General features: G+C 36.8%; 1 protein-coding gene and 1 pseudogene across 1 annotated transcript in view; both read left to right on the top strand.

Moving 5' to 3' along the window:
* LOC137251251 (cytochrome P450 4g15-like) overlaps positions 1-5,176 on the top strand; it is a 195,137-nt pseudogene extending 189,961 nt beyond the window's left edge.
* Cyp4g15 (Cytochrome P450 4g15) overlaps positions 1-15,417 on the top strand; it is a 168,422-nt gene that overhangs the window by 53,174 nt on the left and 99,831 nt on the right. The window lies entirely within an intron of this gene.

Below are 15,417 nucleotides of genomic sequence, written 5' to 3'. Positions count from 1 at the left end.
GAGAATACGACTCGTCCGCAGGTATAATAAAACCCGTTTCTTTTCACGCAGAACCAGCTTAGTCGGGAGAAGTTTTTTTTGTGGTAAGAAGCTGGTTTTCTTTTAGCCAGGGATCGATTAATTATTTTGCCTCATGTGACTGTGGACCAATGCGATTATAGTTTTTATGTTCATACTATACTTCAAATCCGCGGAAGTTTCTGGCTCAGAAGAACTATCATGACAATATTCTTATCAACGCGTTCAGTGGCCTTTCGTGATCGTCCACTTTGATAACGGGTGGATAAAGTCATTTATTCAACATATTGCGGCCCGAATCTCCTGCTAGGGACTTTGCAATTTTTTAGCCTCAATATATCACTTAATGAGTTGAGGAATTATCGATGTTAACCACATTAACTATACATTTTCGTTGCGTAGATGTAGTGACCGTAGGAACGCCGTAACAGGGAAAAAAATTTCATCGACTTGTTTTTTGACCGTAAGTGCATTTTGGTGATTTTCTTTTTACCACCACTGTACTTGAAAATACATATGCACCTTCGCTAACATACCATCATAAATAGGTTTATTCTCTATGAGGATAATGCAACAAAGGCCAAAGGTTATCAGACACACGCACAATCTATTCGCACATTTAGATTAGTAGGCATTTTACTAGATCATTTTAATAAGTTTGCAAATGTCATACTCATACGAATAATATCAATTTTGAGCTAATTTAACGCTAACTCGTTTTAGTCCAAACTTCGCAATTTTTTTTTTATAATTTGATGGACTCCGATAAATATAATAGGAATTTGTTTGTAGAGCACACGTAGTATAAACGCATGTCCGGCTTTGCAGTGCGAGTTTAAGCTCCAATTAAAGTTCACTAGAATAGGTTCGGCCGCTTAAGCTGGCTGAGATGAGTAGCAAAATTGTATGTTATCGCACAAATTGGCAAAGTTTAACTCTAGCAACTTTAACTGAAGTTAAAACTTGCACTGAAAACCCGGGCCTGAGAGCTAACCGATCATTGCCGAAAGACGATCACGTCTAGACAAACCTTTAATGAGAGTCTAATATGCAGTAATCATAGCAAGTTATAGTGGGTCTCGAACCCAAGATCTGTGACATGTAAATCGAGCATAGTACCTATTGAAAGTATCGCGTCAACCGCATCATATTCATATATACCGTTAAATATATTTATTTAATTCATTCATAAGTGGAGGATTGTGTTAAAAATAGCACAAATTCCATTGTAGATATACATTCATACATGTTGGTACATATGTATATACATAAGTATGTTCATGTGCGATAAGTACATATTTACACCAATTACACATTGTATATCTTTATTCATATTATATCAGGTGAATGAGAAATCAGGCAGTGTTTAACCATGTTTATCAATTTTTTATACCTTTCATGAAAATGAAAGGGTATATTAACTTTGGCACGAATCTCAAAATTGAAAGTCCTTAAAGGAAAATAGATAGACCCACCATAAGTATACCGAAATGATCAGGATGAAAAGCTGAGTTGATTTAGCCATGTCCGTCTGTCCGTCTATCTGTATGTCCGTCTGTCTGTTTGTATGCAAACTAGTCTCTCAATTTTTGAGATATCTTGATAAAATTTGGTGATCGGGTGTATTTAGGTGTCCGATTAGACATTTGTCGGATCGGACCACTATAGCATATATCCTCCATACAACCGAATTTTCAGAAAAAGAGAATTTTTGTCATATCTTCCTCAATTTATCAGATTGAAACTTCAAACTTCACCATATTCTTTCGTATATGGCACACATTGTTGCCTGAAAAAACGGATTAGATCGGTCGTATATGGCGTTTTATGAAAGCCAATTCAACTCGGCCATAGGCTCCAGTCAAATATGGAAACGTATTCGTGAAATAGGCATTGGTGCTAAAAATAATTTTAATGATGAATCCCTGGACATCAACGATTTAAACGAAAAATTTGTCGATTTGTCGGTATGTAATAGTAATATATGCTATGACCGTTACAATGATAAAGGTAGCTTAGCTGCGCCTAATTTCAGTTTTAAGAGTGGTGATGAGTGCGATGTTGTTCAAGCTATACTTAGCATAAAATCTGACGCCACGGGTTTCGACGGGATTCACCCGAAGTTTTTGAAGCGCTTACTCCCAAAGATCTTACCATACCTTACTTACCCTTTCAATACAGTTTTATTTACGGCGAGCTTTCCAAACTGCTGGAAAAAATCTAAAATCATTCCGGTTAAGAAACCCAATGGCGACTTTAGGCCAATTGCCATTTTACCATTCTTATCTATAGGTTATAAGGTTCTTAAACACCTAATGCACAATCAAATACTTCATTTATAATAACTCACTGCTTAGCCAGTATTAATCTGCTCTTCTAAAGGTCCCGATAATATAAGGTGAAATATAGACAAAATTAACGTAACATTTCTAACTCTACTTGATCACTCCAAAGCTTTCGACTCTGTAGATCACACACTTTTATGCATAAAACTCAAATAAATTGGATTCCATAAATGCTTGCATTGGGAACATAAACATCCACCTAGATCAGATCTACACTTGGGCTTCTATAATGGCCTAATCTTGAACCCAAACAAGTCCCAATGTATCGCAATATATAAAAAACGATTTGACCTCGCAAATTTTCACGAGATAAAGTTGAATAACACTGTTATAAAATATGTAGACACTGTAAAAATCTGGGTGTAATTTTCAATAGACCGCTAACATGGAACAACCAAATAATCACTAATGTAGGCCACGTGTATGGAATGCTGAGATCCCTATGGAGTGTCCAGCAGTTCACACCACCTAAAATTCGCCTACTTCTAGCTAAAGCGTACCTTAACCGACATTGCTATATGGCTGTGAACAATATGCCGGTTGTGATAGCATGGGTAGGAGGAAACTTAATATCCTATACAACAACGTGGCTAGGTATATTTACACTGTTAAACGTTATGATCACATTTCAACTTTTGCTCTAAAAATATTTTCCATCTCATTTGAAAATCTCTTAAAACTCAGAAGCTTAACATTTTTACATAAAGTCATAGTTACACATGAGCCAGATTATTTGAAGGAGCGTTTTAGTTTCATGAGATCCTCTCGATCACTCGCTATCTGTAGCATGAAATATACTTGCTCGGTTACCGAGCGACAGTTTTTTGTTTTCATAGTTCGCCTTTGGAATAATCTACCAATAGCGATTAGAGGTTTGAAAACACACAACCCGTTTCAAACACGAAGATATGCAACACTTTGCCAAATGATTTGTATACCTCTCTCTCTATTTCTTCATTGTATGTATATGTTTTTTATACTCAGTTGAGCAGAGCTCACAGAGTATATTAAGTTTGATTGGATAACGGTTGGTTGTACATATATAAAGGAATCGAGATAGATATAGACTTCCATATATCAAAATAATCAGGATCGAAAAAAAATTTGATTGAGCCATGTCCGTCCGTCCGTCCGTCCGTTAACACGATAACTTGAGTAAATTTTGAGGTATCTTGATGAAATTTGATATGTAGGTTCCTGAGCACTCATCTCAGATCACTATTTAAAATGAACGATATCGGACTATAACCAAGCCCACTTTTTCGATAGGTACGAAAAATGAACAAAAATGCCATAATTGTATACCAAGTATGAAAAAGGGGATGAAACATGGTAATTGAATTGGTTTATTGACGCAAAATATAACTTTAGAAAAAACCTTTGCAAAATGGGTATGACACCTACCATATTAAGTAGAAGAAAATGAAAAAGTTCTGCAGGGCGAAATCAAAAGCCCTTGGAATCTTGGCAGGAATACTGTTCGTGGTATTACATATATATATATAAATTAGCGAAACCCGACAGATGATGTTCTGGGTCACCCTGGTCCACATTTTGGTCGATATCTCGAAAACGCTTTCACATATAAAACTAAGGGTCACTCCCTTTTAAAACCCTCATTAATACCATTCATTTGATACCCATATCGTACAAACACATTCTAGAGTCACCCCTGGTCCACCTTTATGGCGATATCCCGAAATGGCGTCCACCTATAAAACTACGGCCCACTCCCTTTTAAAATACTCATTAACACCCTTCAGTTGATACCCATATCGTACAAACGCATTCTAGAGTCACCCCTGGTCCACCTTTATGGCGGTATCCCGAAATGGCGTCCACCTATAGAACTAAGGCCCACTCCCTTTTAAAATATTCATTAACACCTTTCATTTGATACTCATATCGTACAAACACATTCCAGGGTTACCCTAGGGTTAATTTTCCTACATGGTGATTTCCCCTTATTTTGTTTCCAAAGCTCTCAGCTGAGTATGTAATGTTCGGTTACACCCGAACTTAGCCTTCCTAACTTGTTTATTCTATTACATTTTAAAATATATCTTTATCAAATTTTATGTCTTAATTGAAGATATGACTCACTAAGACCCCGTCTTCGGGCATACCTTTGCACATGTACTATACAACATTTACTAGATTTATAAATTTATTTTCTTCCATCTTGTCACAAAGGTTTCCATGCCCAAGTGGAATACTGGCTCGAAAAACGATCCCAACGCTGATATTGCCGCTCTGGAAGCCATCACAAATGCACTGCTCAGAGAAGTCTAGGAAGCGTAAGAGAATCAACCAAAAGTCTTAAAACTTGTTATCTACGAATCATCTGTATAAGTTAAGCGTATGTATATATAAATAATACATAGTAAGCATAATCATAAATTTTAAAACATACGTTTAAGGTATGCTTAAAACGCACAAAGAACAAAAAAGTTAAATAAAATTCGCTAATAAAAACTTAAGTAGCTATTAACAATAAAATTTACATTTTTGAAGCATACTTTTAGGCTGACGCTGCTATAGTTAACTGTATTAGTAGGTACCTACGTAAACTTTCTTAAAAAATAAAACTAACAAATATACATACGTAAGTGAGCTTAGGGGTAAAGCTTTAAAATATATATACTTAGGCATATCCATAGTAGACATACATAAATACAAACATACATATTTAGTAAGTTTTGTATATAGTTAAGGCAGATCTTTTTGTACATATGTAATTTTACTTACCAAATTGTTTTTGTAAGCGTTTATTAGAATCAGTTAGATAATTAGACAAATATTATTGTTCAGTCAGATACTTAAGTTGAGATATATTTACTTTCATTGTTATCCTTACAGATACATATGTACATACAATGTTAAATTTCTTGATTATCTATATTTGAATTTTGTAATACTATAGATTAGTGTGAACTTAGCATTAGCATAGTTGCTCAATTTCTACTGAATTTCATTACACCTCTGTATAACTAAGTTAGCTGTTAATTAAGCTCTCTACATTTTGTATAAAAAGATTTGAATAATAAACTCTCGGGCTCATTTTTTTCTTTCCACCATTCTTGGATACATAACCTTTTTTATAAATTTGGTAATACATTCTTTGCACTCGCCCTTAAATATTTTAAAATAATAAGAAAAAAGCTTTTTACCGAACATTGGCGCCCAAACGTGGAGCAGTGCAAAATAATAAATTGTCCAGATTCGCAGAAGTCGATTGAAGGTCACGACGAAAAATGAGACAGCATAAATAGGCACTATTTGAACAAAACACCTTACGTTTTTTCGCAACATCAACGATACAAAGGAATCAACTTTGGACATCTACAAACCAATCGATACCAACAATCAAATCCTGCGCAGAGTTAACCTTCGACAACAGGCACAACCTTTGCATCGCAAGATTTCATCGTAACATTTCCATCGCAGTATACACATCGCAACATTTTCGTGCAAAGGTCCAGGACTATTTATACAAGTAAGTTCTTATCGAAACAAATTATACATTATATTAGCGGAAAGCTCATCGGAGCATTGCACTGCATTCAAGGGGTTAAGATCTGCCACCTGCATCACATTGATAGTAGGATCATTCATTTATCTCTGTCGCTTATATTCCTGATCCCTGATTTCATTACTCGCGGTACTAAGCCATTATGGCTGCAAGTCTGGAAGAATACAAAAGTCTACGCACAACAACCAAGAGAAATATTTCGCGTATAAAACCATTATTGATGCAAATGGCAGAGGAGAAGGGAAGACTCTTTCAACAGCGGAGTTGAAATGCCGCCTAGGAATATTAGAGTCGTATTTTAAACAAATCCTAGCTATTCAATCGAATATTGAAAAACTAGAGCCAGAGGATAATGCACCGGGTGAAATTGAAGATCTCTATGTGTCAATTAAACTCGAAATTCAATCGCAGTTAGGGGAAGATGTGCACAACATCACTGTATCAGATACAACCTTTTCATATCCTGTGCCACATGCAAACAAGTTACCTGCCTTAGAATTACCGACTTTCGACGGAAAATACTCCAATTACAAAAATTTCATCACTTCATTCAAGCAAATTATCTATCGCGAGATTAGTTTGTCAAATGTTGAGAAATTCAACCACTTGCGCAAGTGCCTCAAAGGTGCAGCTTTAGAGACTATCAAAGCTTTCCAAGTAACTAATGAAAATTATCCAAAGGCTCTTGAAAGACTAAGGGTTCGATATGACAACAATACTTTAATTTTCATGGAAAATATCACTTCATTATTTCAACTCAGTTCAATGTCAAAGCCAAATGCCAGTGAACTACGAAGTCTTCTCGACAATGTCTCTGCGCTCTATAGTTCACTATTATCTTTGGGAAATCATACAGATATATGCAATGCAAAGCTCATCTACTTAGCTATGGAAAAGGTAGATGAAGAGTCTCAAAGCAAATGGAAGGAGTCTTTGGATTTCCAAAAACTACCCTCCTGGGAAAGCTGCGCAAAGGTGTTAGAAAGGCGCTGTCAGTTGACACATCTCATTCTCTTTGCTTCGAAAATCGTAAAACTGATAATAAAAAAGGTAGCAGCAAAATCAAAATGCAAAAACATAGCTTTTCAATTTCTTGCTCAAAGCGTGTATGCTCTCTCTGCTCTAAGGCTGAGCACACTCTAAACCAGGCATCGGCAAATTGGAAATGCCTATGTGTTAATTAGAGCGCGAAACTCGCGCACGTCACTTGATGCATCGGTTTGCGTAGTTCATTCTCCTATTAGCCAGCAACAAAACAGGATCGTTTGTTATTATATTTTTAATGCGCACAATGGCAAGCAAAAGTTTTATACAATTAAATACATTGTATTTGCGCAAAAGGGTTGGTCAACATTAAATATTTTTCGCTTGTGCGCATTGAAAAAAACTAAATAACGATCTTTGCTTGTTGCTTGCTAATAACATTCGTCAACATTGCTAGCGACGAACACAATCGATGTTACTGCGCCAAATGCTCAGCGTCAACTAAACTTAAGAGAATATGAAAACGTGTTAATTGAGTGTGCACAATTGTGCCATTATTTGCCGATGCCTGCTCTAAACCAATGTCCCCGTTTTAAACAAATGGATGTCGCTGAACGTTTTGCATTTGCTAAGCGCGTCGCTCTATGCATAAACTGCCTATCGAAAAATCATAAGGTAACAAACTGCACTTCCACATTCAAGTGCAAGCTGTGCGCTCAGGCTCACCATACACTCTTACATCGCAATCAATCACTTGTTGCTGCACCACCCTCTTCGTTGTCATCGTCATCACCGTTTGTCGCGTCAAATGAAGTCAGTGCCAGTACCGCCGCTACAGTTCACACTCATTGTGGGCAGTTCTCGGCGGAACAAGTGATTCTCGCAACAGCACTTGTACTCGTGAGAGATTCAGCTGGTGTTTATCAATTAGGCAGGGCATTACTCGATTCTTGTTCACAAATTAATCTCATTACTGAGGAATTTGCACATAAGTTGCGCTTGCCAAGAGAAAAATACTACATACAAATTAGTAGCATAGGGGAGTCACGGACAAACATTAAGCATAAAATATCTACTTCAGTCAAATCTCGTTTCAATCAGTTACAACTACAACTTTCCTTTTGCGTTACTTCCCATATCTCGTATCAGCCAGAATCTCAAATTGACATTTCTACGTGGAATTTGCCTCCAAATACCCAACTGGCCGATGAAGAATTTTTCAAGTCAAAACGCATTAATCTTTTGCTAGGAACAGAAAGCTTCATTGAAATCATGTCAGTTGGCCAAATTAAGCTCGGAGAAAATTTGCCGTCCTTACAAAAGACTCTGTTAGGGTGGGTCGTTTCTGGCCGATACGAACCTTCAATTCCACGCAAATCATCTACGCCAACATGCTTACTCACATATGAAGAAAGAGTTGACCGTAACTTGGAGTATCTTTGGAAAATTGAAGAGACAGATGATAAATCAAAAAGAATGACAGATGAGCAGACAGTCTGTGAAAAAATTTATTTGGAAACAGTTTCTCGAGACACCAATGGTAGAGTTATTGTAAGATTACCCTTTAAGGATAACCCTTCTTCTCTCGGCTTCTCATATGATACTGCATTGAGGAGATTGAAAGCAATGGAGCGCCGTTTATCTAACGATTTGCAAATTAAATACCAATATGCGTCATTTTTGAAGGAATACGAAGAGTTAGGACATATGAACATAGTGAAGTCACCGAAGCTTGATGAACCACATTATTACATTCCTCATCATTGTGTGCTAAAACCTACAAGCACGTCAACAAAATTAAGAGTTGTTTTTGACGCATCGTGTCCAACAACATCTCAAAAATCTCTAAATGACTTATTGTTGGTAGGGCCAACTATTCAAACCGAGTTATACATGTTACTCGTTCAGTTTCGCCTTTTTCGCTACGCTATCACAGATGACATTGTCAAAATGTACCGCCAAGTGCTTGTAGATCCACGCGATCATTGTTTTCAATATATTCTTTGGAGAAATTCTGAGGATGAACCAGTTAAAACCTTTAAGTTAAATACTGTGACGTATGGTACAGCAGCTGCACCTTTCCTTGCAGTGGGAAGTCTTCAGTACCTAGCTGATCAATATGAATCGGAGTTCGGTCTTGGGTCGAAGGTTATAAAATCTTCGTTTTATGTCGATGATTTTCTGGGTGGGGCGGAAACCCCGAAGCAACTAGCTCAAATTAAGAAGGAAGTTACTGCAATTCTAAAAGGCGGTTGTATGGAATTAGCGAAATGGCATTCCAATCATCAAAGCTTCAGAGAGGAAAAAACCGTCAAGGATTTAAACATAGAGGTAACAAGCGCCCTAGGTATACAATGGGATCAAGGCACTGATTTGTTTATGTTTTCGTTCAAAGCGAAATCGACTGTGGATAACAAATGTACGAAACGAAAAATCTTATCGCTAGCATCGTCACTTTTTGACCCTCTTGGTTTGTTATCCCCTCTCGTTATCGTAGCAAAAACTATTCTGCAAGAACTTTGGCTATTAAAGATTGATTGGGATGAATCTATTCCCCAAAACTTGCATAGCGCATGGAAAAAATGTGTACAGAATTTAGCACTACTTCCGTCATTGAAAGTCCCTCAATACTGTTTGGCAGCGAATGCAGTTTCCGTACAGGTACACGAATTCTGTGATGCCTCCATACGGGCATACGGCTGTTGTCTTTACCTACGAGTAGTCAATTCTCATAACGTCACTTGCGTTAAACTTCTCACAGCAAAATCCAGAGTTGCCCCTACTAAAAAGAAGTCATTGCCAAAGCTTGAACTTTGTGGAGCACATCTGCTATTGCAACTTTACAATAAAATCAAATCCTGCTCGGGTAAATATACGACAGAAGTGTACTTATGGACAGATTCCCAAATAGTTCTCTACTGGTTAAAGCAACATTCGTCTACATTATCGGCATTTGTTGGTAATAGGATATCAGAAATTCAAGATCTCACAGCGGCATGCCACTGGAGGCATGTTCCAACAAGTAGCAACCCGGCTGACATTGTTTCGAGAGACTCAACTTGCTCAGAGCTCGCTAATTCAATATGGTATCAGGGTCCGCCATTTTTTCCCATAGTAAGGAGCACTGGCCCTAAAATAAAATCGATAAAGTTGACTACGCAGAAGTAGATAAAGAAAAAAGAAAGTCGGTGTTCCAAATAGCGACAAGGTTCAACTACATCCTGGAGGTTATAAAAAGATATAGCTCGCATATGAAAATTCTACGCATCGTTGCGTGGATGTTTCGATTTTATTCAAGGGTACATAGAAGGGGCTTACGTAAACTAAATGATTTTGACATGCACTCTCTCGCCCCTCAGGAATTGGAAACGGCGCTTTTATGCATTGTGTGGAATTTGCAGCAACATTATTTTGAAGAGGATATCCGACGAATACAAAAGAAGTTAGATCTCCAAAGCTCATTTAAATTTATAAACCCATTTTTGGAGCCTACTGACGGCTTTGATTTATTACGGGTGGGTGGTCGCCTTGAACTTGCAGGAGTCAGGTATGATCAAAAACATCCAATACTCTTACCTAGCACTAGCGAGTTTGTTGAAGGATATGTTCGTCATTTGCACATTACGAATTACCATGCCGGTGCAAAGGCTTTAGTGGCACTTATTCGACTGCGATTTTGGATTGTCAACGCAAGAAATCTCACACGCCGTATCGTAAGATCATGCACTCATTGCGTTCGCTACAAACCCTGCCTGTTGCAACAGGTGATGGGCAACTTTCCGGTCGAACGTCTCAACCCTGCTCGCCCATTCTCTCGATGCGCAGTTGATTTTTGTGGACCAATTAATACCTATTTGCGAATTCGTGGCAAGATACCCTACAAAACTTATGTTGCGATTTTCGTGTGTCTATCATCCAAGGCTGTACATATTGAGGTCGTCTCGGACTTGACCACTGAAGCTTTTATTGCATCGTTGGAACGCCTTATCGGTAGAAGAGGTCTACCAACTGACATTTTTTGCGACAATGCCACTAATTTCGTTGGTGCTTGTAACCAGTTGGCAGAACTAAAGTCTTTTTCTTTTCAATCCGAAGAATAAGGACTTCATAACTCAATTTTGTTCCAATGAATTCATCAACTTTCGTTTCATACCACCGCGGGCACCTCATTTTGGCGGCTTGTGGGAGGCCGCAATAAAGTCTGCTAAGGGCCGTTTAATTCGCACTGTTAGGAATGCACGTCTAACCTTTGAGGAGTTGACAACAGCCATGATTGAAATAGAAGCCATACTCAATTCGCGACCCATATCGCAACTCTCTTCCGATCCTAGCGACATGGAAGCACTCACGCCTGATCACTTCTTGATTGGTAGCTCACTTAAGTCTCTTCCAGAGCGTCAAACAACAAGCAAAGAAATCAGCCAACTAGACCATTATGTTCGAATCTGTGCCATTAAACAGCGATTTTGACAGCAATGGTCAACCGACTATTTAAATGAGCTACAGAGGCGCAATAAGTGGACCACCGCAAGCGATAATATCGTTAAAGGCGCACTTGTCTTAGTACATAAAGAAAATGTCCCTCCTCAACGTTGGGTAATGGGACGAGTAACTGAAGCAATTCCAGGAAAGAATCAACGTGTACGAGTCGTCAACGCAAAAACTGCAAGGGGTCTCATCCGTCGGCCCATACACAAACTTGCACTATTACTATCTTGAAAGGGATCTTTCAAGGCGGCCAGGATGTTCAGTCAGATACTTAAGTTGAGATATATTTACTTTCATTGTTATCCTTACAGATACATATGTACATACAATGTTAAATTTCTTGATTATCTTTATTTGAATTTTGTAATACTATAGATTAGTGTGAACTTAGCATTAGCATAGTTGCTCAATTTCTACTGAATTTCATTACACCTCTGTTTTAACTAAGTTAGCTGTTAATTAAGCTCTCTACATTTTGTATAAAAAGATCTGAATAATAAACTCTCGGGCTCATTTTTTTCTTTCCACCATTCTTGGATACATAACCTTTTTTATAAATTTGGTAATATGTTCTTTGCACTCGCCCTTAAATATTTTAAAATAATAAGAAAAAAGCTTTTTACCGAACAATTATTATAATTAGAGAACTTCCGAAGTGACATAAAATTTGTTTGTACTTTAAGTTTTTACTCATACGCAGTGGCAGCCAAAAATTAATTTTTAGATTCTTGATTACTATTAATATATATTATATAATTATGTTTTAGTGTTTGTTAAAGTATTATATTGTATTTATTAAATAAAAAAATTATTAAAAAAAAAAGACTTAATTATAAAACAAAATTTTACTCATTTTGTAAATTTAAGAATTAGCTCAGTCTAATTTTTCTTCAAACCATAAAGAAAATCAAATCAAAATCATTTCACGGAAATCTAGCCTGAAAGTCGCAAACATTTGAGGGCATGCTGTTGTTGCAATAATCCCTTGCACGAATGACACGCATAATAGAAAACCATGCTGCAGAAGAATTACGTTTCATATTATATACACAAAATTTTGTTTTACCTACCGATGCATTTCTGTCGAAAATTGTAAACTTTTTTTTATTTTAACACATTTTTATATCTGTTGATATGATACGACATGATATGCTATTACGTGGTATGATATGGCATGATATGTTATGAAATAAAGTTAAGGTTTGATATCATAGGATATCAAACAAAATCATAGTATATAATTCAGTATGATTGTGATATGATAAGATTTAATATGATACAACTTGATGTGATATGCTAAAAGATTATAAAATATGATACTATATGATCAGACTTGATATAATAGAAAAGGCTATGAGTTTGTACGATATGACGTGAGGGAATATTGTATGATATGATTGGATGTGACAACATAAAGATATGTTGTGGTTTGATATAATGTGATGTCATAGCCGGTATTTCCCACGCTTTTATTAAAATGCCGAGTATCAAAAGAAAGTATGTAGGCATATTTCTGCAAGAGTGCGATTATATATGTCATAATATTTTATGGCATCATTTGATATCATATCGTGTGATGTGATATCACATGACCTAATGCGGTACCACATGACCTGGTATGGCGTGATGTTTTATGACATAATCTGCTATCATATAATATGATGTGTGACATGGCCTGATATCATATGATATGATGTGATATGATATGACCTGATATCATATGATATGATGTGATAGATATGACCTGATATCAAATGATATGATGTGATAGATATGACCTGATATCATATGATATGATGTGTAAGATATGACGTGACCTGATATCATATTATGCAATGTTATATGACATTACCTGATATCATATTATGCAATGTTTTATGAAATTACCAGATATCATATTATGCAATGCCATATGACATTACCTGATACGTGTAAAATGAAATGTTCTGACACCATACGATACGTAAGAGCTGATATCACATGATATGTTTTAATGGGACATGACCTAATATGATATATAATGTGGTATCATAAGATATAATATGATCACTGCAGCGAATATGGGAGACTGCACGTTTAATAAAGACATTCGAACTGGTGCTAACCGGATGCAGAGCGTGACAGTTGGTAGTCACACTTGCACCAGCAGCACTGAAGTCGGAGTTATATATGTATATTTAAATTACATAACCAACTACTGCGACTACTTCAGAACAAGCTAAGTCTGAACCAATTAAAAAAGCTTTCAAATTTCAAAAGAGGTGCGAAGGAGAGCAATCGCTATTTCGAAGAACATCACAATGCTGAAAGTGTCAGTTGAAAGCACTAGTATCGCCTCTTAATGCGTTAGTTCTGCGCTAGTCCGGAAATAGTGTAATTCCCTAATGGCATCTGATCTGATATGGTATGATATCATACGACAACACATATGATATGACTTCCATCTACTCCTTCGTAAGATATAATATAATGAGATGTGGCCTATTGTTATGTGTTTGATATAACGTGACATGATGGTATGAAATATCATATGTATGGTATGACATGATATAAAATGACATTATGTGATATGATGTGAAAAGGTATGGTATCATATGTAAGGATGGGCAAAGAGTTTGGTTGAGTGTTGTATGATCTAACAGTATATGTTATAAGATGACAACTACAACAACAATAACAACAACAACGTGATAAGAAATGTTAATTAAAAAAGTACTTGCATGTTGAACGTGTTAATGCAGGTACATTTGTATATATTTTTCCGTTTTAACTTTGCATTTTATATTAAATAGAGGTTAACACATGACATCATATCACTTTCATTCGTAAATTCCTGATATTTATTAGAGAATATGCTGTAATATGTCATGTTTTAATATATTGTGATATGGTTTGATATTGTGTGATATGAAAAGGCATGGTTAACCAAAAAATTAGATACATTTTTTTTAGAAAAAAGCATAACATAAAAAAACATTCTAACTAATATTTGTGCCCAAGAAATTTGTGTTTTGTATTTACTTGTCTACGAAGTTTCGAGTTATTAACCTCAGTTCTGTGAAAAATTGTGTTTTTTTCGACGCAGCGCTAATATTTACATAACATACTCTACAAGATTTTGCTGTCACTAACTGCTTGACTAATAAACAAAATATAATTTCTATATTAACCATCAATATCAGACATTTAGCATATTATTACCATAAATGTCGTGATAAACAAAAAAATGCCAAATGCATGCCAACCAAACTCAGTTTGTGAGGGGGAAATGTTACCACTAACCCAAGAGGAAGACGAGTGCTGGACTCCAGCTCATCGGTCACCTTCAGATTACCACACATCACGCTTGCATTTGTAAGTATCTCTAGAGCCACACGAGGGTGGATAGAGATCGAAGGCTTTACTGGCAGCGATCACAAATACATTCCACTTCCAGAAGGGTCACAAGAAGAACATAGGTCGGAAAGAGCACACACATATGGAACATGTCAAAACATAACACTGAAACGTCAATTGCTGCCGCTGACATAAACCCGCTAAGGAATCTCGCAGCATCAAGCGCTGGAGAGTTTGTTTGAGCTGGGCGTCTAGCAGGTATGCAACAAATCTATGCGAATGCTACTAAGCAAATGGCGCAAAAAGTGCGTTTACTGCTGGACAGAAGAAATAGCAGAGTTAAGGTAAAACCGCCTAAGCTCAAGGTGAGTATATTTAAGTGGCAAACGCTTGGAAAAAGCTAACGTAGAAGCAGGGTCATACAAGAAATAGAAAAAGCACCTGAAGGCCGTTATTACTAACAGCAAGAAGCGGAAATGGACGGGGCTTCGGGAAGATGTCCGCAGGGATCCTTGGGGCCTAGGCTAAAAAATAGTACTTAAATAGATTTCGTTTAGGATGCCAACCACGGAGTTAAATACCGTCATCAAAAACATAGTAAATCCTTCTTTTCCTACTCACGAAATTAGAGAAATAGTGAAGGCCAGACCAGCATGTTTGAGGAACTAAACAGCTTGAAACACCCCATTTCAGCATTTGTTTCAAAAACGTCCT

This window comes from Eurosta solidaginis, chromosome 4, assembly GCF_040869045.1.
Source record: "Eurosta solidaginis isolate ZX-2024a chromosome 4, ASM4086904v1, whole genome shotgun sequence".
In the NCBI taxonomy this organism is placed as follows: Eukaryota; Metazoa; Arthropoda; class Insecta; order Diptera; family Tephritidae; genus Eurosta; species Eurosta solidaginis.
Note: the sequence above shows the minus strand (reverse complement) of the source record. Positions and strands in the feature narration are given on the sequence as shown.